The following is a 26,451-nucleotide window of genomic DNA, read 5'->3' as shown; positions in this document are numbered from 1 at the left end:
AATTTCATGCTAAATCCCAGCTACAGGCTTGTGAGAGTTTCCAAGGTCACAGGAATTCTGTTAACCTGCAAATAATTTTATATCACAGACCTTAATGGTTATGTGCATATCATCACCTTGGGCTGAGCGATAAAGATGGTTTCACTGCAGTGCAGGATTTGAAGCAGCCATAGATATATGGACGTTATTGTTGTAGTTCTATCACAGCGCTGTTGAGTTCTTGAGTCTGACAAGGATGTGTATGGTGGGTGTTTCACATAATTTACACCCAATAAACAGATAAAAAATATATATGTGTATAAAAAGACACGTCATTATCGATTTAGTGCCGTTTACTGTAAGAATACTTTTATTTTGCTTTTTTTGAAGGAGTCTCCAGTGTCAAGACTTTTAAACTGTTAGCATCCGGTTTTTCAGTAACATGAATAAATGTGTCTTGTTGTCTTATTAACTTCATGGTATAATAAGACTGTAGCTTTGGAATGAACAATTCCTTCCTTCTTTAATGCTGTCACGGTCAGCGAGTCACACGCACCTCCCGAACGCCAGCAAAGGGAAGCATCCCCAGAATATTAAGCTCTTCCGGACTACACCTCCCAGAATCCTTCACTGCCACTGATTACACTGCCACCTGTTCCTCATCAACCACTCCATACATAAGCTGAACTTGAACTCTATGCCGGTGCGAAGTCTCCATGTGTTTCTACTGTCATTCTGAGCCTTTTCTGTGTATTTCTAGTTTGGTTTTGATCCTGTTTCTGTCTACTGGTTTTTCTGATTGCTTGCTGCCTGCCCCGACCTTCTGCCTGTTTGCCGTTGCCGATTTCTGTATCTGCTTTGATATTGACCCTGCCTGTCTGACTTTGATCGTTTGTTCATTAAAACCACTGCACAGGGATCTTCGGCCTGTTGAACCCTCATTACAAATGCAAGTGAAACAGGAACTGACTTTTCTTTACGAGTGTTCCACAACGTTAAATGTAAGCATACTGTAAGTGGATAAAAAGCGCTTCGCCATTCTTTTAATGAATAAAGCCATAATGTTCTCCAACCAATCCAAATAGCATATAATATTTTATTACTAGAATAGAAGCATGTATATACAGCAACTGTGGCAGTTGGGGTCTGTCATGCTCTATAGCCTCTGGAGCAGTGAGGGATAAGAGCCTTGCTCAAGGGCCAAATAGTGGCAGCTTGGTAGTACTCGGGCTTAAACACTGATCCTTCAATCAACAACCCAGAGCATTAACCACTTTAGCCACTGCCCAATCTTTTTTCTGTCATTTTTACTGCTGGCAAATTTCCCAAATTTTCTCTGAAAATCTTGTTAGATCTTGTCATTTTTAGTGCATAGTTGAATTGCTTTTTTAAAAATATTGTTTCAATGTTATTGATCTACTGAAACAGCAGAGAAAGCTTAGATGCTTTGCCTCTCGTACAGCGTGTAATGGAGTAGCTAATAAGGAAATACCAAAAAATATAGCATGAGAAAGCTAAAAATTATCATATGTAGTCGCACACTCTGAATGGATATGTAATCTGAAGGTAATAAAAGGGCTAATATAAAGCGGCAAATATGATGATATATTTGAAAAGGTCTACTACAAGGCGTGATACTCTAATGAACCCCTTGCCTGTGTGTTTGTGTTTAAAAAAAAAACCCGACTTACAGCTCGCAAAAACACATCACCAGTGTCTCGTACACGTGCCTCGCGACGGGCTTTCAACATTTTTCAATATGTGATTGTAGCTCATAATGACATGGACTTAACTGCACAAGTTGTTGGGTTTTTCTGTCTGATTCACGTGTTTAAGAGATAAAAGAAACACTTAATGTGTAGTTAAGAGTTTTAAAGATTTTTCCATTGAGCTGGTCTTAAAATCAGACTGACATTGATTACTAGAAAGCTTTTCCACCACAGTTTGTTTTTTTGTCTGTCGGGGACAGTTCAGTTAGCCGTGTTTAGTCTTTTCAGTTCTCTAATATAAGATAGCAGGGAAATAATAACGATTAAAGACAAAAAAGATTGTATACTTTCAATTTAAATATACAAAACAACAGCAAAAACATGTTTAGAACTAAATTCCAAAATATTTAATTATATTTATTTATGTCCATTTCCAATTACAGCTTTTAAAACCAGTCAGTTTTAACACATGAAATATCAAAAAATCAAAGCAAACCTTTTCTACAGAATTGAATTTAAACTTGTACATTAACCCAACATTAAGAACCCTATGTTTATGATAATAATCAGTGGCGTCTGGTCGTGATACAAGATGTTCCCTTTGCTACTGATCACTGAGTAAGAGAATTAATGAAGCTTGCTGTAATGGTCATTTACTGCAATATTTCTAGTAGATGACCAGATGATTCATCTCTATTTCTTCATCATCTGTATGGAGCTGAATTATGTACTGCTTTGGTGAGTAATTTAATTTGACCAATGATTCACTGCAGCACAGGCTGAAAGCAATCTGCACTAATATGGAAAGATTTTAAAGCTAACTTTCTTCTAAGCTCACCCAAATATGCTAATTTCTCTCTTCTCCTTTTTTCTACAGTGGTTTTTAAGAATACAAAGCAGCTTTACAGAAATCCTGCTGGAGATTTTGATCTCTAATGAGCAAGCGGGAGGAGATAGTGGTAACATAAAAGACCCTAAGGTGGTTTTCACACTGGGCATGTTTGTTGCAGTTTGAATCCAAGGGGGATTGTTCCCGGTTCCCCCCCACAGTGTCGTCTGGTTTCAGTCTCGCTTGATTCTATCGAACCCCGGTGCATTTGCGTTGAGCTTACATCATCACAAACGCCCACGGAGAACACAAGCATGCCGTTTTTTATTTATTTTATTATTATTATCATTTCGCTATCATTATATGCAATATGGCACTTCATCTCTTCTGTGTCTCGTGACGTTTCCTTGCCACACATGGTACACATGTGCAGTGAAAACTAATGATGTTTTAGTCGGATAAAACACATATACAGGTTACTTTACTTCCTGAATAAACAGGGACCTGAGTATGAGCTGTGTTTACGTCCATGGGACTTGCAGCACATTTCCAGTGTAACCAGAATAACTAAGATCACCTCCTACACATTGTCTGGGGTTTTGTACCATGGTGTGCTTCACTGTCCACATGACAGCTTTCACATTAATAATTTTTTATGCAAAGCTCTGTTTCAGACTAAACTGCCAGTGCGAAAGCCTCCTAAGTTTTCATGGGGAAAAAACATTGAGAAGACTCAAAGACACAAAGGAGGACCCTCTGTCCTTTTTGTGAAACCTGACAGTGGGTCATAAATTATTAAAGTACAGAGATGTAGAAGCCTAAAGTCAAATTGTACTATGTGTGCTGAATGAAATGAACACAGGACAGTGATTTACAGCAGCAGTTCGACTTTACAGTCTACAAGAAATAATGCACTGAATTTCAGTTATATTGAAGCATTAAGGGAGTAATCAGTTCCTTAACTAGCAATCGGATGTTTTACGATTTTATATGGGAGCCTCAGGATCTCTGATACTGGTGTGTAGTAGGCCAGTGCTAGCCCACTCTTTATCAGGTTGTAATTAGCAGATTTCATAAGGCAACGCTATGCTCTTCTGGGAGCGCTGATAATTACTGTTTTGCTGCCAGCCCCTGGAGAAAAGTGTAGGGCCTAAAGGAAGTAATAAATTGAAATATGTTTTTTTTTCTTGTTGACAGCATCTGAAGAGAAGCAAACATGGTGTTTTAGTAACATAGGTTACAGAGAGTAAATCTTAGTCAGAGGTCACAGCTAACTGGGACCAAAATTACACTGGAAGAATAAAGGCCTTTTGAACAGTGAGCTGGACTAATCCATTCTAGTGCTTTTTGTTAAAAGTAGCAGCCATTAGGTTTGATGTGCTTAAATATCGACTGACGTAACCTTTCCACATGCTTTTGTCATCATCAGTGTTGACATGAGTCATGACCCCATAATGATTTTTATGTTTGCTGATCATAAATTGGTGTTAAGAGTCATGGTTAGATCACAGCATCATAATAACATGACTCTGACATTGCAGAAATGTCACGACGGTTGTTACATATTTCTCCTAACAGGTTGAGCTTGTTTAGCTCTACACATACTTTAGTTTGGATTGTCCATATTCTTTTTTTTTTGGTTTGTAGTCCTGTTTCCACCCCTATCCCTTCACTGGTGTGTTACTGGATCTTCTTCATGAAGTGTTGCATGAATCTTCTTCATGAAGTCTTCCCAGCATAGAGTTTCGTTTCCGTGCCCTGAACCTTGCCTGTGTTACTGCTCATGATTAGTTTGTTACTACATCCCTGTCCCCTGACCCCAGTTTTCGCTTTTTATTAGACTTCGGGATTCTTCCTTAATAAAAAACACACTAATGGACAATAACACAGAATGGGTGGATGATAGAGGTTATAAAATAGCACAATTTGTTATAACACAATATTAAATTAAGAATATGTCACTTGATTCGATTTGACAGGAATATACATGCTTTATGACAATGTGTGCCGGAATAATCCTTTAAAAATGTTTAAATATCATCAGTAAATGCGAAAGTCCTACGAAATCTACATAACCCTGAATACATTTTTAATAGTATTTTAATTTCTGACTCATGACATTGTTGTGTTTTGCTGGTCATGCCTTATAACTCTAATTTTTTTCCCCCAAGGCTGCATGCTCAGTCATTAACGACTTTGTCATGCCAATCTCCACAGTGATGCTTAATGGCTTATATGAACTCGACACTTTAAGAATTTGTAGATTTTCATATATTTGTTTTACCCTCTACTGCCACCCAAATGAGGATGAGGATCCCTTTTGTGTCTGGTTCCTCTAGAGGTCTCTTCCTCTTCCATCTAAGGGAGCTTTTCCTCACCTCAGTCACCTCAGGCTTGTTCATTGGGGATAAATACAAACACATTTGTATTTATATATAATATAAATATATATAATACAAATTTAAGTCTAATATTAATCTGGAATTTTTGTATTATATTAATCTTTGTATAATATTAAACTTGTTTGCATTATGTTCTGTAAAGGTGCTTTGAAACAATGTCCACTGTTAAAAGTGATATACAAATAAATTTTAATTGAATTAAATTGAATTCAATTGAATCTAACCTCCTAGGGGCAATATATTCATAGAAAAGTCCCAAATGTCTTCACATAAATGTTTCCATTTTTAAAGTAAATCAAACCAATTTCTGCTCTACTGAGAAGTGCTCGTTCATAAGCATCTAAAATTTGAAGACGTTTCTGACATCCACTAAAAACAAACATCTAAATAATCTGAAAGTCTTGAATAATTTTATAGTAGACTTGCGGTGATGAAATAATTCATTTGTTTATACCGATTAAATATGTATGATAAGTCGATTTCCATTCAGCAGGCGAACTGAAACGTCAGAGAACTTAATTTGAACTTAATTTAAACAAGTGATTATGAATTATGCAGAGTGATCCATTCATGCAGTATTAACTTAAAAGAGTTATGGCGTGAAATCTGATGGGAATTTTGACAATCAGATCATATTTAAGCGATCAAAACATTCATGATAAAATGAATTATCTTATCAATGAATGAAGATGATCTTATCTTAGCTTAAAATAACACAATAGTAATGTGTATGTTGAAAAAAACAAAACAAAACAGTGATGTGGATTTGATGCTCAGCTCAGTTGCAAGTTTGATTCTATTCAGGCTTTTAAATAAAATACACACTCAAATCATATTTAGGAATTTACTGTAAGTCAGTCAGCACATATCACATGACAAACATGCGGATTCCTGGATTTTTTTTTGGATTGCTTTGTCTTTGCATGCAATTTCAACATACATAGGCTTGGTCATATTCCTCCATTTATATCAACCATGCTTTTGCCCCATAGGGTATGTCTTACATGCTCACAGTCACCTAAAGCTCCCTGGCCCTTTTCATTTCCTCTATCTTAATTTCCCAGAGGCTAGACAGTGTGACCTACAGAAGCCTTAATTTTTCAGAGCGCTCATAAATGTGGTGTCAGTTGCGGATTGTCAAGGGTACGTTTTCAATCTATTTGTTTGGCTGACCGCTGGCTTAAGAGGTTTGTTAAAACCTAATAATGTCTCCCATAGACATGTATCTGTATTTAATGGTGTCATGAGGGATGGCCACAAAACCAACATATACAGTATGAGAAAGCCATTCAGGTTTAGCTCCATGCCTTTACATACAGCCTAACCGCAATCTCCCCTGGACCACACTTCTGTTGCTTCATTCATCTCAGATGAAAATCTTTCCACTCAGACATTTTTTTTTATACTTTTTTATATTTCTAGGTGTTTTTGTTTCATTTGTGTTACATACAGTACTTTATGAATGAATGTAAGGAATATTGCATGTTAGAATGGTACGGTAATAAAATGAAATAAATAAACATAATAACATGATGGGGGGGGCATGGTGGCTTGGTGGTTAGCACGTTCGCCTCACACCTCCAGGGTCGGGGGTTCGATTCCCGCCTCCGACTTGTGTGTGTGGAGTTTGCATGTTCTCCCCGGTCCTCTGGGATTTCCTCCGGGGACTCTGGTTTCCTCCCCAGTCCAAAGACATGCATGGTAGGTTGATTGGCATCTCTGGAAAATTGTCCATAGTGTGTGATTGCTTGAGTGAATGAGAGTGTGTGTTTGCCGTCCAGGGTGTATCCTGCCTTGATGCCCGATGACCCGTGACCCGAGTAGTTCGGATAAGCGGTAGAAAATGAGCGAGTGAGAGAATAACGTGATCTTAACGTGACTAAGACATGACGATCTTACCCTAGATTTTCTGCAGAATTGGGCCAAGATGTGTCATGTCTTGTCATGACAACGTACTGTACATTCAGCCAAAGCCGTCTACATTTCTGGTGTCAAACATGAGTACAGCTATCGTAGAAAGTGACTACAAACGTCTCTTCACGGCTAGTAGTTTAAAAGAAGCATCTTGTGCTTGCGATTTCACCAGTTCAAGTAGTTTTCACCAAACATTTGGCAAGACTACAGGAAAGTTAAAGTATCAGAAGTGTGCTGTTATAGAAAACGAATTAACACCTTCTGATAAATGAGAATCGAGAATTCAACAGCACTATGCTCTGTGAATGCAACAGCTCTTGCTCATGGTGTTACCATCCTCTTGCTATTCTTACCTAAAGTTAGGAAACATAGCTAGGTATATTTCAACATTGTTTGGCAAAGTTAGTGTTGGAAAAGACAGCACAATTGATCTGGATTTACTGACAGTGCCAACTGCTGTATAAATTGATGGACAGCATCTCTCTCTGTCTCTCTCTCTCTCTCTCTCTCTCTCTCTAACTCTACCTCTCTCTCTTTCTCTTTATCTCTCCCTCTCTGTCTCCTTTTTCCTTGCATACACAGACACTGAGATTTTAATGGACCTCCACATACTCTTTACACACACACACACACACACACACACACACACACACACACACACACACACACACACACACGCACACACAAAATGAACCATATGCATTTATTTTCATTAGTTCTAATCGTTTCTTAGATTGTACGGTGACATTGGAAAGGAATGAAGCATTGAGGAGGAGTGGGAGAGCTCCAAAAGAGACTGTCAAATGGGAGCATCAGATGACAGCACTGCAGAAACGTTCATCATGCCTCACGCTCCCTTGCTCTCCCACTCTCCCTCACTGTGGGAATTGCGGTCCAGCTGTTCTGCCCCCTCATTTTCTCTGATTTCATACGCAAATTATAAAGAATTTTAAAGACACCACAGCAAGCTTTGAAATCCAGTTATGAATTCTTTGGTGAAGTCCTTTATATGGTCGCACTTTTAAAGATCTTTGTGAGAAATATGGAGAGTTTCATAACCCATGTGCTGTTGATGGATGTGCTAAATACAGTCATTTTTCTAAATCTTGTTTCTAAATGACTTTATAGACAAACTGAACAAAGATCCCCCCTTTGGTTTACACCACTGATTTTCTTTGTTCTCATGTATGTACTGTATGTGGATAAATGCTGTAGAGATCACGCATGTTCATAGCACTGCTGATTGTCATTTAAACTACAAAAAAATACACAAAAAACTATACAACAAAAACTACACAAATCTCTAAAAAGGAAAAGCTTAAATCTTTCAGTAATGCATTAAAACTTTATCTACCATAGACCCCCACTCACTCTTCCTTAGTGGATATGGCATTTCATTTTGTATTAATAAAATGGCTACTTTTATGGTGATTAATTTATGGACTTTTAATTTGCTTTCCTTTCAATATGAGTGTCAATCTGATCTTGATTCAATATGAAGACATTCCGTTAAATGCATGTTTCATTAAATTACAAGTGTAAATGTTAAAACCTGATTTACGTTTAGATGAAATTGTAGTGTATATATTAAAATAACATTTATAACAATAATATTTAATGGAATACTCACTGACGGTTGTAAATTTGTTTCAATGTAAATTGGGGGTTGTGCTATTAGCTACTAGTACTGTTATCTATACATCAGCAATCATGGGCATCTTATCATGGGTAATGAGATAGCACTGTTACTAGAGGGAATATCTATCTATCTATCTATCTATCTATCTATCTATCTATCTATCTATCTATCTATCTATCTATCTATCTATCTATCTATCTATCTATCTATCTATCTATCTATCTATCTATCTACCTACCTACCTACCTACCTACCTACCTACCTACCTACCTACCGACTTAAGTCGCAAATTTGAGACTTGAGACTCGTTTGACAAGTATTAAAAAAGACTTGACTTGACTTTGACTTGACATTCATGACTTGAGACTTGCACTTGTGTGACCTCTGCTACCTACAGCTAACTATATATGCATCTGTCCGTTTTCTCACGTAAATCCATCTATGTAGATCAAATCTAACGGCTTTAAAGTAGAACTCTTTCAGATGACCTTTTCAAAACGAGACAAGACAAGCCTAATTGTACCCGACTGTCATTAACCACACAGCAGTTATCATATCCAGAATACAGGATCTCAGAGTGGATGTCAGGAGTAGATTGTAAATTTGTATCTTCCTACTGAGAAAAATGTTTAAAGGACTTGAGGTGCAAGACACTGCGTTTTATTTTAAAGATCTCGTCAGCTAAGGCTCAAGTAACATTTTTTTATTTAATTGAAATATGTCAGGAGTACTAAAAATTAATGCTATAGGTTAGATCCATCTCATTGCTTTAAAGATTACATTGTATGAGTTATTTGTAATGTCATCTATTAGAGCTCATTTGGAATGTAATTAATTAATTAGCCTGGAGTCTTTAAACCAAATTCAAACAGGAATTCACTCAGCTGGCCTAAATGCCAAACGGCTTTGTATTAGCTGTTAATTCTCATCATATCGAGTATAACATAATGATACTTACTGTATGCTTCATACAGAATGCAATGTGAATATTCAATATTCAGCTCCAGAAAAGTGGCAGTCAAAGGTCAATTTTTTTCCTTCTGTTGTGGTGGTACTATGTTCAGAACTAATAAAAGACTGCAGATTTGTTTTGCACAAGCAATATGCAGTTTTTCTACACCACGCTGTTGTTTTTATAAAAGCATAATCAAATAAGAGTGAGTCTATGCAATCTTTGGAGCTGGACATTTAGCTAAACGCATTGAGGCTGAGGAAAAAAATAAAGGAAATTCTCCCCCAGAAAAAATAAATAAATCATTTTTTAAAATCCGGACCAAAATGATCCTTACGATTGGCGTTACTTCACCACTTATATTAAAAGTTTGATTAACATGAACTTTATAAGTTCATAAAAGAATAACGTTCAATTTTATAAACTAGATATTTGTTTTGTAATATGGATAGATGTGAAATTATGTTAACATTTTGAGCCAATGTATTAGCCTGTCCAAGCTGAGACCTCCATTCCTCTTTCCTCTCTTCTCTGTGGCCCTGAGGATGTTTTATATACAGGGTGAGAAATGTTCCTCACTTAACAACTTCTGCTCATTTGGCAGCAGCAGGTGCTGCTCTGTGGGTCGCATCCGAGTGTCAGCTCAAAAATATGGCATGTTTTCTTCAAGGTTGTTTGGTAGAGCCCTGAATCAGCACTCATTTTGACATGGTGAATTGTATCACACTGGCATATATTTCTTGAAACTTTGCATTTCATGAGTTCAGTATTTCCTGCGTATCCTTCCTTTGCTCTCAAGCTGCGTATAATTCACTTCAGACTCATGCAGCCTTTTTAAATCTTGCCATCCAGATATGATGGACTATTGTTTTGTAGCTCATCTTTGTAGCTCAGCTTAAATTGTTTGTTGAGAATGAGTTGCAGGAAGCTAAATGATCTACAGTAGATGTACTGTGACATATTATGTTTTAAAAGTGAACCATGTATATTCATATCGTTTATGGACATGCAGCTGGGTACTGAGTGCGGGTTACTGTCTGTGTGGAGATTCATGTGTTCTAGAAGTTTAACTCTAGGTTCACTGGTTTCCTTCTGCCACCCAACAACATGGAGGCTCTAAATTGCTGCGACTTTAAATTGTGTGTGAATGAGTGTGTGAATGTGACTTTAGTGCACAGACCTCGACTGGTGTCACATCTATGGTTTGTTCCTGCTTCGTGCCTATTGTTCCTGGGATAGTGTTTGCTGAAGATAATAAACACTTTGAGGTGTCAAAAAACGCTAGTTAACGTCACAACCACAAAAAAAGTCACACAAATGAACTTACAACATATATGACACAGAAGATACATATTACTTGTGCTCAGTACAACTGCCAGATGGTGTCATTGCAACTTAAGCTCTGTAGTGATACTGTACTTTCCTGCCTATCTGGCTGATACGTATACAGTTTCCATTGCAGACTTCAACAGCCACCACTAAACACTTTCTACAAAATCAGGGTCTACAGTGGATTAAGTCTTAAAATGATATGGCTTATCAAATGTGTAATTTGGGGTGTTTCCACCTAAAAGGGAAAAATACAGTGTGATGCAAAACACTCTTCCTGAATGACGATTGCATGTGCAATTAAAATTGTGGAAACCTTTGTAGACAACAAACAAAAGGAAACATTTTATTCAATTAGTCTTAATAGAAGAAGGTTCTTTGAAACCTTATGTGGGACTTTCAAATGCGTTTTCAGATTGTAATATTCATTCATAAATGTAATTTATAATGGTAGGTTAATGGTAGGTTATAATAGTAGGTTTGATAATGGTAGGTTATGATTTCCATCACTCGATCTAAAAGAAAATCACAGACTCCCTGGCTCTGGTTCATGGACCCCACTTTAAGATCTACTGAAATATTTTCAGTAGAGCTTCTTTATTCTTTAATTTCGTATTCATATCATGTTTTAAACATGCCATGGCTATTGAGAAGAAATAGCATGTAAAATATATGCCAGAAATGAAACGTTACCTATTTGGGGTTGTATTATTAGAAATTTAGAATAGAAATTCTTAAGCGTTCAACCTGTGCAAGTGCAAATGTAGAAACATAACCAAAAATATAACTCTAATTCCCAACTGACTTCCCCAATTTTAAAATTAAACAGCTCCCAGCAAGTGAGCATGCACAGTTGGGTTGTGTCATTGATGGATTCAGCTTGCTCTTGGTTCTGTCCTAAAAGATAATGTGTGTTATTGGGTTGCCAGTCCTACTTTAGCCATATGTTTTGCCATTGGGCCTGTAAATAGGCCAGACTGTGCCTGAGAGCACACATGCCAAATGATTCAGCAAGTTCCCATCTAACAATGGACACAAAAGGGTTCCTCCATGGATTCTCACAACTGGACCTTCATTAAAGTGATCTATTCCCTTTTTCCTATCCTTCAACAGCTCTATGCCACTTCGAAACCATTTCTTTACATCTTCAAACATTTGAGCTTCTGCATGGAAGAGAATTAGTAGTTTTTTTTTATTTTTAGGTGCTATGATGCAAATCTGATGTAGGTAGGTCTTGCAGACTCATACCAGGTAAGCTTCAGCTAAAAATGGGCATCTTGTCCCTAATATTCTCACACATGCAACAGCAAGCTTCTTGTGGCGTTTAGTCAGTCCCATGAGCTTTCAGTACAAAGAGAGAGATTAAGGGGGAAAAAAGACATGCACAGATAACTTTTGAGGAGGAGGAGTGTGCTGAACCAGGCTAATCAGAGCGGGGAAATGAGGCAAGTCCCGCGTGGCAAAGCTCCGCCTGTAGGCCAACTCGTCCTTGACAGCTCTGATGGATAGAGCTATCCGAGCTCCGGAATAAAGATGCAGAGAAAGTGGCAGACGCACCACAGGTGTGTCTCTATGGGGTTCTTCCTCTGCATTATTTGCTGGATTGCCCCAACATATGAAGGAGGACAAAAAAAAGACATCTGGAAGAAAAGATGATGGAAGAGGTCACACATGCCCCTTCTTCTTATAACCCTCAGAAAGACTTTTCATACTTTTCCTTAAATGTGGAGACTCTGAGGGCCTTTCACACTCTCATAACCACAAACCTTTACTATTTGTTTTGCTGTGGTACATATTTCTGTGCTAAATAATTCATAGTGGTTGGGATGCTGCAGGGTATATGGCAGAAAAAAATAAAGGGAAAAAAGGTTTGCATTTTTAGGAATGTTTTTCTTCAGGGTTCTTTGTACAGTTAAGGTGATCTAAGTCTGCTAAAGGGGTTACCTCAGGAATAATCCTAATTAGCTTAGCTGTAAAGGTGCTCCTCTTCCCTAACAGATGTCATTAATGTACTATAGAATAGCTTGAAATATTTTATAATAAAGTTCAATTTAAGAAAACATGGCAGGAGATTAAAAATTATATATATATATTGTGAGGATAGTGACAGGCGAGATCCAACATTTAGACACAACATCAGGAACATAACTGACTCCATTTTCCATTACACAGTCAGTCTTATGTTCAAGTTCATCTGTTTACTGGCTTCTTACACACACACACACACACACACACACACAAACTTGAACTCGCACATACTCTTTGCAAATTCTTGCTGCTAGTTTATCTTGCAATGATTCATGTGTGTGTTGCAATGTGTGTGTCCGTGTCCCAAGCCTGTTGTTTTTTTTACCTGATTAATTTTGGATTTGCTTACCTGTTGTAAAAATCAACCTGCACTTGCACCCTGCAGTAGTAGCTTATTACAGTACGAAGTAAATCTGCTGATAGCAAATGAAATGAAGTTGTAAAAGAAATGAAGTAATGAATTCATCTATCTTCTAGCTTCATCAATCCATCCATCCATCTATGCATCCATCTATCCATCCATCCATGCATTTTCTGTACCGCACATCCTGCACAGAGTCACAGGGAATCTGGAGCCTGTTACAGAGGATTCAGGGCACGGTAGGGGACACACCGGACAGGGTGCTAACGAATTGCAAGGCACAATCACTCAGACAGATAGACACACACACACATTAACACACACACACAGAGTCAAAAGCACATGTCTTTGGACTGGGGAGAAAACCTTAAAGCTCAGGGAGAACATGCAAGCACCTTCAACCACAGTGGTGCCTGGGAAATATTCTAAGCCACTGCATCTGTATGCTTCATATATCACTGTAAATAAAAGCACTTATATAAAATATAGTTACATATAGTAAATTTAAAGCCACTATAATCATCTAAAACTAAAATAAAAGAAGAAAAATATGTATTTGTTCAATTGCAACCCACAGTTTGTAAATAAACATGAAGGTCTATATTTGCTAGAAGGACAAACCCAATTACATTTAATTATTAGCCATTACTTTTCACAGAATTTTACAGAAATTCTACAAATTTTTACATTAGAATTTTACAGAAATCTAGATGTCAATTTATATTTACACACCTAATTAACAAGATGCAAAAGTGGCAAGAAGAAACTACCAGAACCCTCGAGAGAAACTACTCTAAAGGGAAGTCATCGTCTTGTGGGTGATTTATTTCTGAGTGACACTTACACAAGTGTATACCATAAAGTCAAACAGCACAAGGCTCAATGTGAGCATCAATTGTAGTGTCGTTTTTTTACAGCAACAGTCATTAGCTTGAAGTCTGCAGTATCCAGGTAAGATTCTTAAAAATAAAACAAGTATTGGGTGTAAAGTATTTTTGGTAAGTGTAAACCTTTAGGGTATCCTTGTGGGACCAGCCACAAAAGCAGTGAGTCAGGAAGCTCGAAACAGGAATAGAGCATCAGGATAAGAGTTCGAGAGGCGATACAGCAGTAAAAGTGTGTCATGATCAGGCTCTGACATCACATCAGGCAGCAGGAGGACACAGGAGTAGAGAGAGAGAGAGAGAGAGCGCAGATGATTAGGTATGCTCCTATCCAGCAGTTGATATCCAAAACAATATAAACTTTATGGTTAAATCCTTAGTACCTAAGATCACAAATGATCACAGAAGGTAAGACAAAAAACTAGGCATTTGTACCACCACCACCAACAAATTCTGCCCCACATAAACATTTTCCGTCTCTGATCTGCGCTACATCTTAATCACTTTGAATCTGGAAAGTCACAGAGATGCAATGAGGTGAAATCCGCTGGCATGAGCTAATTCCTTTTCTGTCACCTGCTACAAATCAGATTTGCTCCACTCAATTTCATGCTGAAATCAGATCCAAATGTTTTCATGAAGCTTGTTGTGGCTGAAGTTAACACCAAGGCAAAATGGGAGGGTAAAATGTGACAGCATCATCATAGGAGATACAATACACATGTTATACAGCTGCAAAATCAGTTGTTAGGAAAAAAAATGTGCTCTGGTTATATAAGATATAAGGAGGATATAAGTAAATATTATTCAAAATTAAGATCTTAAATTATTATAGAAAATAATCTACCGTACATGCTGAATACAAATGCCTACAACCTACACTGTAACCAAAAGCAGTTAATCTACCCTCGCTTTACATTCAGTCTTATATATAAATATATTTATAGACCAGTAAAACCTTATGGAAAGTAAACGAGTAAAGCTTTCCTCAATCTGCAACGCTCCAGTGAAACTGACGATTGTTCCATCTTTAGACCCGCACTATGAGGCTTGCTCTTCTTTAATAAGCTGATTAGGTTGATTCTCCCACACAAATACATGCTTGTGTATATGCAAACTCAAACGCACCTCCCTCTCAGTGTGATGAACCAGCCGTGACAGTAAATTGCTTTCAATAGTAAGATGCTCTGATTACATGTGGCTAAATATTTTCCCTCTGCATCTCCCCCACAACTATGCTAACACAGGGGAAAAAACTCTCTCATTAATCCTCTTCTAGTGCTAAATGTTTGTTTCTCTTGGCAGCAGAGCATGGAAGTGTCTGTCATTTCTTAAAGGCAACCTCATCCTGCATGCTTATCCAGTATATACAGTTGAGAAGGTCTGTGCAGAAACCAGACATCCAGCCAAAATTTTTTTCTTATTGAGCCAGTTCTGTCCTGCCCACTTACTCGGCTGGAAAGATGAAGGTGAAGGACAAGAAATGAGGTCAATCCTGCAACAGGAAAATGTCTAAATCTTTATTCAGCTTTGGACATCATTACTATGTATTAAACTATTGATACCTATCATGAATATGGTATTTTGAAGGACAGAATTCTTGATGCTGAAAAATATATATTATATGATGTTTATGATTATATGTTAGTTGTAGTCTATAAGTTATAATCCAGTTAACTTACTTATTAGCCAAACTAATGTAATGGCTGAAGCTTTGCAAAAAGAAGAAATACTTATGCTTAGTTTCATTTTTTGTGTATTTATGGTTTCATTTTGAAATAGAGCTTGTGATTTACTCAAAGTTGCACTTAAAGATATGTGGTTTATGTTTGTGCTAATTTGTTCCAATGTAGATACAGAACTAGAGCAGGGGCAACATGTACTGTACTATAGTAGTTCAGTACACTTTAGTACAATTTACAATGGGGCTTACATGGTGGACTCTTCATAATCTTAGATTAATAATGGTTGGGTTTTCATCAACGATCATTTGAAAACTTCAGCAGAATGAATTTAGTTTTGGGTCTGTAGTGAACTTAGAATTTGTGCTGACCCCTTAGTTCAATCAATTACAAACTGTTGTAGAAAGAAAATTATTTACATTTACATTATTTACTGTCCAGTGTTACCCAAATGAGGATGGGTTCCCTTCTGAATCTGGTTCCTCTATAGGTTTCTTCCTCATATCATCTCAGGTAGTTTTACCTGGCCTCCGTTGCCTCCGGCTTGCTCATTAGGGATATATATATATATATATATATATATATATATATATATATATATATATATATATATATATATATAGAGAGAGAGAGAGAGAGAGAGAGAGAGATACTAACTTAATTTTGAACTTTTTATTCTGTTTCTATACTTCTGTAAAGCTGCTTTGAGACAATCTGAATTTTTAAAAGCGCTATACAAATAAATTGAATTGAATAATAAAGGTCTTAACAAATGTGTTGTTATTTAAGAAAGAGTAGTAGATAACATTAAAAAGGGTTACATTTTTGGAAGGAGTCTCCAGTGTCAGCAGGTAAGGTTGTCACTTTTAATTATCCACAACAGGAAGGTCTTTAGGACAGACTTAATGCTTTGCCTTAATGAGACAACCTGCATTTACTTCAAGAGAACCCAAGACAATGACTATGACAAACTACTATGCCGGAACCCCGAGCATGGCCATTAACCAACAGTTGCTCAGCTGTATAAATGAAATCAATGTAAGTTGATGTGGATATGGGTGTCTGCCAAATGCTATAAGTTAAAACATGTATCACAAACAAAATTCATAATTTTAAGGAACTTTTCTTATTAAATGTTTAGTAAATGTTTTTGTTGTTTTTGGCAGAAACAATTTTAAATCCCACCCTTCATTTTAGATTTCATAAATAAAAACATTCCAAATTGCATGTTCGTTAAGGCGGGGTTGTCAGTTCGCATGAAAGGCGAAAGAGGTTTATTAAATCTAGTTGTGAATCTAATTTTGTTGTTTTGGTGGTCTTGGCTGAATGGAAACTAAGATTTTCTACTTCATATTCCTCCGCAACTCAAACTGACTAGCTTGAGTAACTGCTTAAACCTGGTCAGGGTTGTGAGTAGTGAGCAGGGAGTGAGGCAGGAATTTAGCATAAATGTTCTTGGAAATGTGGAAACATTACAAATTACAAACTGACAAATTTTATTGCGACATTTAGTTGTGGGCATAGACCAAAATGTGTTCTTCTTCCGTCTATGTAGTATATACTGTAGCACACACTTTTTTTTAGAGTCCAGATCTTTGCCAACATGACCTAGTGGTTAATGAGCATTTGCTGCATCTCTAACAATGTTCTTATAACAATTCAGAATAAAAGGCCTGCAGGGTACAGAGTTTTGTGTGAAAATGGTGTCCACAATTTATCCCACTGCTGTTGAGTGATTTGTGTGAAGCACAGGAGGAGAAAATATCCTTTCTTGAATTTATAAATATAGTTTCTTTCCCTGAGGCAGTCAAGTTCCTCAATACCCTGCTGAACCCCTGCATACAACATAAGTGAACAGAACTAAGCTAAACTAAACTCCACCACCAACACTGCCAGGAAGCCATAAATGTTTCACTAAAACAGCATGAAAATGTTTTTTTTATAATTTACTTTTTTAGCATATCCTCGTAAATCCTCATATAGTGTATGTCAAACTTTGTCCAAGTTCTTAAATATCTATCTTGGATAGTGAAACAGATTTGATTCTAATCAATTCATTTTTTGTTAACGGATGCCGGCTGTCAAAATGTCAGTGGTGCTTCTGGCCCAGAGCTGCACTGGAATCTGTTTTGAATGCACTTGAAATAAAGCAAGAATTTAACTTGTCTTGTGATTGAGATGCATAAAACTGAGATTCATATTTCAGTGCAGCTTTCAAAGTCTTTAGTAGAAAAAGTAAAAAGAGTAAAAAAACACACATATCATGTTTGTGCCACTACAGATGTCATCCGTATACTGTGTATATCTATTTATACAGTTTGTGCACTTTTGGGACAGTATGGTCACTTATATTTTATTCTACCACCTCGCTGCATCAGTAAATAACTCCTCCTACTGTTAAGGATGAGAAGTGGACCAGGATACAGATAGTATTTAGGCTATTATTTGTTTTCCTGCTCTGCCATTTTGACCAGTGGAAAAGAGATAAAAACTAGTTCTGATAATTCTCACAGGTTTTAAGAGATACAGTATATTCTATGTGTACGAAGGAAAAGATAGAGCTAACAAATGATGCTGTAGGTCAGTATATATATATGTGTGTATATATATATATATATATATATATATATATATATATATATATATATATATATATATATATACATATATATATACTGACCTACAGCATCATTTGTTAGCTCTATCTTTTCCTTCGTTTTCTAAGAGAAAAATGAATACAACTGATCTTCCAATATTTTTTTACATTAAAGAGTTAAACAGAATAAACATACGGTACCAGAAGGCAGAATGTGAGTTTGCCCTGTGTTTATTCCATACATCATATAGTCCATCATATGGACAATTATTAGGTGTTGTAATACAGTACAGATCTCTTTGTACATTCCATTCATTGAATAGCATATTGTGGTGGACGATTCTACCTGAAATGCTATTGTATGCTGAACATTCTGCCTTTTGAGCTTAAATGTTTGAAGCACAGCGAATGCAGGTCCTGATCAGAGCAGGAAAGAAAAAGAAAAAACCCACAAAAAGCTTAGTGGATGCAGTGGAACGGCTTGTTAAACAAATTGTCTGTAGATGTAGAAATGCAAAAAACAATTTTTTTTTTAGAAAGCCAAAATCTATGCAAGTCTTTATTTTTGAATAGCTAACGAATGTAATTTCTTCCACACAGACTTTCTTTAGGAAATACATAGTACAGTAACTTGTTACTGTGTTTTGTTTCTAACAGGAATCTTCAAGCGAATGTAGGCATAATGTTAGTTGGATATTTAGTGTGTGTGTGTGTGTGTGTGTGTGTGTGTGTGTGTGTGTGTACATATATATATATATATTAATATATATATATATATATATATATATATATATATATATATTCTTTTTTACAAGTAACGTTAAGGAGCAATGGTTGGGTGTGAAAGATAATTAGCACGAAAGAAACCCATTGCTTTCTGGTAGCTGTGAGCCTTGCACATCCTGCCTCCTTTAACCTTTTGTGAATTCCCGTTTCTACACTGAGATTTTTGTTAAACCTTTTATTTACATCAGATTTGTTTGAGTAGCAGAGCACCGTAGGGGTCATAAATTGTGTGAAAAAAGTAATACATTTTGGCACCCACAGACCAGTTGATCTTCTAGTGAGCTATCTTCACCAGTTACGTTAGGATCGATCGTACTCAACTCAGTTTCTATTAGGGAGTTGATTAGGAGGTCCAGCTGCACTCTAAAATGTAATTAGCTGACTCAAATCGAAACAACCAGAAAGTCATTGCCTTGGAAATATTGAAGTAAGGGAAGCAGGATCAAGATGTTGTGCCAGATAATGAGTTTGAAAGTGGTTTGAACTGGCTTTCCTATATTCTCTTTCCAAAAAGCAGCACGGTGTGTAATTTCTTTCCATTTTGTCTACAGGAGATAAACCAGAGATCTTTAAAGTCTGCATCACACCAATGGTCTTGTGTCTCTAGACACTGAGAAACTCCATACAGAACTACTGAAGATTTCACAGCTCCATGGGCTGATAAGGATAGCCAGAAAATGCAGGAATGGGACATGGGCACTGGCCAGGAGCTTGCAGGAGAGGTTATCTGAAGTTTGTGCAGTTACCCTGCCACTGCCTGAAGGATTAATTTATCTCAGTTGAGCACACAAAGGAATACTTGTGTCTTATCTTGGGAGTCCAGCCTGAAGGTACACAAAGCAGCAACTTAAGAGTGATTTCGTGATTATGGGTCTATGTAACCCTTATGTTGAATATGATCATTTCTCAACACTGGATCCATTTCAAACATTGATTAGCCCATCTTTTTTTTAGCCCATCTTATGTATTTTGTTCTAATCAAGAAAATGTTGAAAGTTATAAGGTTGAGATTATTATTATAGAATTGCCAAATACACAATACATGATTCACTCTCATCTTATTTAATGGCACAAGGACACCAGCCTATAATTTATAATGGGGTGAGTATGTTCAGATAGCAAGGTTAAGTGAATGTGAACAAAAATGTAAATGTTTCATTACCTATAATAGATGATGTTGAACTGATTCACACAACAATGCAAGAATAATCTATGAAACATTTTAATGATTATATTTAAGTAAAATGTAATTATAGTGAGCTGGGCTGCAGTGATATGCAAAGGTTTTATTAATGTTTTAAAATTACTATTGGGTATTCAGAGATATTATAGTGAATAACACTTTACATATGCTTAAAATATTTTTTATCTTCATACAGTATAAACAGTTGTAATAAGTGTGTGAAAAAATAATGGCACCCAAAATCATGGAAACACTTGATCATGGACAAACATGGCCTTTGAAATAGTTATATTTTTCACAGAATTATTTTAAGGTAGTTTTCATATGTCGTTAATGGTATACTTTTTGTTTTTAATTCATTCTTAATGTCTTTTCACTTAAAATGAGTCAGTAAAATCTCTGTGTGTGTGTGGTGTTAGCTGAATGTTTATAAAGAACAGAATGGGATCATAAAAAATGTAAAAGTGTGGATAAAGACTAATAGAATTCTAGTGCAGGAAGTTAAGGACACTACGTTTCAGGCCTGAAAAAAACAATTCAAAGCAAATTTAAATTGTAATCAGAGATTAGAAAGTTTAGAAAACAAAATGTAAACTGAGCATTGACGCAAGGTAATAATTGGAGCTAGCATGTTAGAAAGCTACTAGGAACTGTAGCTGTAAAGGAATATTGATAAAGGTAAACAAGGCAAAGGTGATGTTTATGTCAGGTTTTTCCTCAGATAGATTGGTAAATTAATAAGAAAGGTTTAACTAACATTATATAGCTAGCATCAAGCATTTAGCACTAATTTACGATGGTTATGTGTGATGTGAACTCGGAAAAACACAAAATGAACTTACTGTACTAGAGGGAAATTACAAGCAGTGTGACTTGTAGCCATTGTGAACTCAAAATATGTATTTAAATATTTACTTTAAATATGAATTTAAATGTAGCATCAGGCCTGAATCTAAACCTTCAGCACTACAATTTAATACATATCACGTTTTTTGTATTCCTTTTTATTACATAATTTAAGATCTTTAAAATCAGCACAGTCTTGTAAAGTCCTGCAGTTGTTCTTTCCACAAAGAAATAGATACAATCCTGGACAAGGCTGGATGCATGAACAGCTCAAGAGTCCGTGAAAAAAAATATCCAAAGACTCAAAGGGTACTAAAACTAATGAAAGGGCTAAAGAATAAGAGCGAACATTAAAGGAAAGGGATTAAGGTTTATTGATTTTATTGAGTGGCCCAGCAGCAAGCAGCACATTTGTTGAGGTCATTCTAATGATAATGAATAGAATGCACTGAAAGCCAAAAAAGATGGAATGCTATATTTGATCCTCTAATCTTTTATCAATGCCCTGTCAGAGTCATGGGTTATGAAATGTGTCACAATTAGTACATCGCCATGACATGAGCTACCTCTTGATATTTCATGGTGTGATACTTATGAAGTACTGTAACATGTGCAGACCTAAGTACCTGCTTTCCCTTCATCATGAAGGGTGTGATGAAATGTCACTGTCTGCATCATTAACTCTGAAGAGGCTGTGTCTTAAACCCAAGTGTTGAGTGGAGAAAACCCCCAGAAGCAGAAATTGGAAATCTAATAGGATTTACTAAAAGGATAAACTAAGGATGGCTGAATGAATGCTGTAAATGTGGTGGAGCGTATTGTATTTTCATTTTAATGAACATTAATAGTTAGCCTTTTGTTAGATATTTTAACAGTGTGGAAAAGACATGAGGCAGAAAAGGAGGTATCAGAGATGAGGATGGACAGGATTAGGAACGAGCACATCAGAAAGACAGCTCAGATTGGTTGTTTTGGGGACGAGGTCAGAGAAGATAGATTGAGATGGTTTGGACATGTACAGAGGAGGGAGATGGTTATATTGGTAGAAGGATGTTTTAAAAGAGGAAGACCAAAGAGGAGATATATGGATGTGTTAAAAGAGGCCATGAAGGTAATTGGCGCGAGAGTAGAGGATGCCGAGGATAGAGTTAGGTGGAAACAGATGATTTGCTGTGGTGATCGTGAAAAGCAAAAGTAAAAGAAGAAGAATAGTGGCCGTTTGTTTGTGTCATTTACACCAGCATGAAGATACAAGCCTCCCACTTGACTTTTTGTTACATCTTACAGATTCCAAAACCCTATACAATCTCTCAGCCTGATGCCCTGTGAGGTTTTTGAGCATTTTTTTAAAAATACACTTCATGTGTGTATGTGTATTGGTTTTGAACATATTTTCTGTTCATGCCTTTAATTATATCCCTTGTAATGGACACAATATTTAGAAACATGTCTTTGAATGTGAGCTGTATTTTAGATTTTTAGACTTTCTAATAACCATCCATTAAACTGAGTTATTATTTTAGGAGCAACCATGCAAGTTATAAATATATTTTAAGTCATATGGTTAACATTCATGTTTTTGTTTTTTTTTTTGTTTTGTTTTTATCTGAAACTGGACAGAGAGAGAGAGAGAGAGAGAGAGAGAGAGAGAGAGAGAGAGAGAGAGAGAGAGAGAGTGTGCTGGCTAACCTCCTGTGGCGGAACCCCACAGTTTCACAACGATCCTGTCATGGAAACCGTTTGACTTCTTAATAAACCAATGAAGAGGATAGAATATGGATTTGTCTGTGCCAATCTGTTGTTAATTAAAATCTTAATACCATTGTTGAATGCCATCTAAAAAGATTAGGGGATTCTGTTCCAGTTTTTCATTTCAATAGAAATTAATGGAAAGATAATACATAACTGATGCATGTTAATTGCAATGGTTTCTATTTAAATATTGGTGAAGTAACTTTTATCACTTAAATGATTTCAGTATTATCTTCATTCATTTCTTTCATCCGTTATTTCTTATTGATGTGCTATTGTCATTCTATTAATTTCTGGATGACCACTGTAATGCAAAATATTAGATCTTGTGTACTAAACTCAGTGTGCGAACCGAGCCACATCACCGCTCCAGGGTTCCTGGTTCGATGCTGAAATAAAAGTTTCAGTGTTTGTTCTCCGCATGTTTTCAGATTTCCTGGGTGAATTGCTTGCACTTAATAGCCCAAAGGTGAATGAGTGAATGAACTGGTATCCCATCCAGGGTGTATTTCTTTCTCGTGCTCAGTGTGCCTGGGATTGGCTTCAGACCCATGACTGGGATAAAGTGGTTAATAAAGATGAACAAATGAAGAACTTTTTATTTTTGTAGACCTTTCAGGATACCCAACAATATAGCTTTGTCACAGATAATAAAAAGCATTTTTTATTATCTGTGATGCTAAGCTACGTATATTGTGCAATAATAAAAAAGGCAGGTTATGATGTCAGAGGAAATACCACATGGAAAGGTCAGTGGTTGTTTATTGCATATATTGCATAGATAGTATTATTACTACTTAATGCTTAAAAACTGCTGAGTGGAAAGTATAAAGAAGTTTTACTTTAAACTGTATACACAGTCATATAACTTGTTGAACATCTCCAGGGCTGTGGGGCACACCGACACCTGCCTTCATTTTTCCCACCAAGCTCTGATGACTTTTATCTCCGCTCCAGGAGTGACTCCATCCATCAAGGCAGATTTTTATCTCCCATAACGATCCCTCGTCTCTAAGCCTGTCTGAGATCTAATGGGGGGAAACACAGATGGATTGAAGGTGGGAGACCGACGACAGCTCTGGGGCAAAACCATTCACAATCTTCCATCTTGTTTGTGAAAATTGGTAGCTGTTTGACCGTGTTTAAGCTTAGTTGCTGTTGTTATTGTCGTTTTTTGTCTATTTTGAGAAACAGCAGTGATCATTGTCATGTGTGCCAGTTTCAGGTGGAAGTTTGTTCCATTATCTCCGTCGCTCATGTCAATGTAGCACATTTAACTAGGATAATAGTGCGCTTAACTTGTTTTGGTAGTTCTTTCAGACTCCTGGGAAGTATTTTTAATTCATGGTTAGTCACATTGCATGTTTATAAAATAATAATTTAAAGCCTTGGAAGACTATTGATCTTTTAAGTGTTTGGTGAAGTAGTAGATCTTCAGTCTCTATTTGAACTCAGCCAATGCTCTTCCTGATGCAGCATCTTCCTTGGATCTTGATGTATGTTGGGTTGAGGTAAACCATGCTAGAGACTAGAGACACATGAAAATGATTCTGTGAAAGTGACACACTATAAAATTAAATTCATTTTCAATATTCATCTTCTCATAAAATTAAACAGTTTAGACCCGATGAAAAGCATCTATGAAAGCACATCTTGCAAAATTCCCATCCAAATGAATAAACATTTTCATTGGCACCACAGACAAGCATTCTCCCCATCACTGGGTCCAAGAGATCAGCAATGGCCATGCTGTCTGGGTATGAGAAATGACACTTTAAATTTTGTCATTAGCCATTCATGGTCACTATGAGGGCATATATGTACAGTATGTATGTAAATAGCATTTAAATGCTTTCCATCAAATGTGCTTACATTTACAGCATTTAGCTCATGGCCTTATTCAGAAAGACTTACAAAAGGATGTTTCAGGCTCTAACATAAACATACCCTTATGCTAGTGCACTAGGTCATGGACTAAGAAATCAATCAAGCTAAACCCTGTTGAACAGCAAGAAATAAAAATTCTAAAATAAATTGTTGTGCTTGGTAAAGTGTTTAGGTACCTTGTGATCATAAGCAGCCGTTAGAAAAGAACGAGAAAAAAAAGGGTTTTCAAGATCAGAGCTAGCCTTCATCCATGAAGGTTGGTACTGTAGCTAGTGGGTGAAAATTGGCAAATGACTAAAATTGGAGAACATTTTAAAGTGCAATTGGATGTAGTTTAAAATCATGGCAGTGTGAGGCCAACTGCACCAAATCAAATATCTACAATTTCACAATAAATATAGAAATCTATAAAAAAGAAAACTTCAGTGTAAACTTCGCTTGCTTTCTTACATCTCAACACTGATTATCATCTTGCGTTAAAAGCATCTGTAAAACATTACTTACTGAATGATTTGCTCAGAAGGATGGTAGGAGGTCCTCCTTCATCTGTTCAAATCTGATTAGCTGAAAATTTGAGGTGACCTTGGATGAACAAATTCTTGCAGTCTTGAATAGATGGTAAGATTAGTCAGATGTTTTATTCTTTATTTAATGGTAGTGGTGTATTCAGTTTTGTTCATGTGGTCTTTTTTGAAAGTATTCGGACAGCAAGGCCAGTTCATTTGTTTTTTTTGCTACACTGAAGACATTTTTGTTTGAGCTCAAAAGATGAAGGAGATAATAGATCAGACTTTCAGCATTCATTAATTTACTCCTAGATGTGTTAAACAACTTTGAACATTTTGCATGTTTAGGAGAGCAAAATATAATAAAACCATACAAAACTTGCATGAAATGCTGTTCGGTTGGGTTAAGACCTTGTGATTGTCTAAAACGTCTATTTTTTCCGCTGATAAACTCCATTGTTGTGTTGATAGTGTATTTTTGGTGAAGTTCTTCCCAATAAGTTTCAGCACATTTCTCTAAATTGGCAGACAGAATGTTTCTGTAGTCTTCTGAATTCATTCTACTGCTACTATCATGCCTTACATCAGAAGTGCATCCAAACCCAAGCCATAACACTACCTCCACCACATTTCACAGACTATATATTTCACATGTTGGCCTTTCCATCCCTTTGGTGTAGATTATTCAAATTTGATTCTGGCTTTCTGAGTCTTAGACTGCTAATTCTATGAACGGTAGATCATGAGACCTTCACCTCTGTGCTGTGGAAATTGTTGTTTTGGGGTTTTTCTTCACAGCTCTCACAATCTATCTATCATCAGCTGCTGTTGTTTTCCTTGGCTGATCTGTTCAAAGCCTGGTTTATAGTGCGCCAGATTTTCTCATTTACCATAGCTTTTAAATAGCTTGATTTTCTCCCACAGACAAGCGCTCTGGTCTACATGTTAGTTTATCCTTTTTATCAAATACAATTTTCACAGGGAAAAAATGCAGATCTCAAGACAATAAACATTTTGAGCTATTAATTGTCCAAACAATCAATCTTTCTTGCAACAAGAAACATCCCCTGTTCCAGTATATTTGATCACGTGAAAAATGGGTGGGTTTGAACAAAATTGTTTAACAGCTCTAGATTTTAATATCAGGAAATCTAGGATATCTCTAGTCCAAAAGTCTTCAGTGTGTA

At 36.5% G+C, this 26,451-nt stretch overlaps 1 protein-coding gene across 3 annotated transcripts in view; it reads left to right on the top strand.

The window, feature by feature from the left end:
• btbd11a (BTB (POZ) domain containing 11a) overlaps positions 1-26,451 on the top strand; it is a 179,870-nt gene that overhangs the window by 12,091 nt on the left and 141,328 nt on the right. The gene's annotated exons all lie outside the window — the stretch shown is intronic.

This window comes from Tachysurus fulvidraco, chromosome 19, assembly GCF_022655615.1.
Source record: "Tachysurus fulvidraco isolate hzauxx_2018 chromosome 19, HZAU_PFXX_2.0, whole genome shotgun sequence".
NCBI classification, from domain to species: Eukaryota; Metazoa; Chordata; class Actinopteri; order Siluriformes; family Bagridae; genus Tachysurus; species Tachysurus fulvidraco.
Note: the sequence above shows the minus strand (reverse complement) of the source record. Positions and strands in the feature narration are given on the sequence as shown.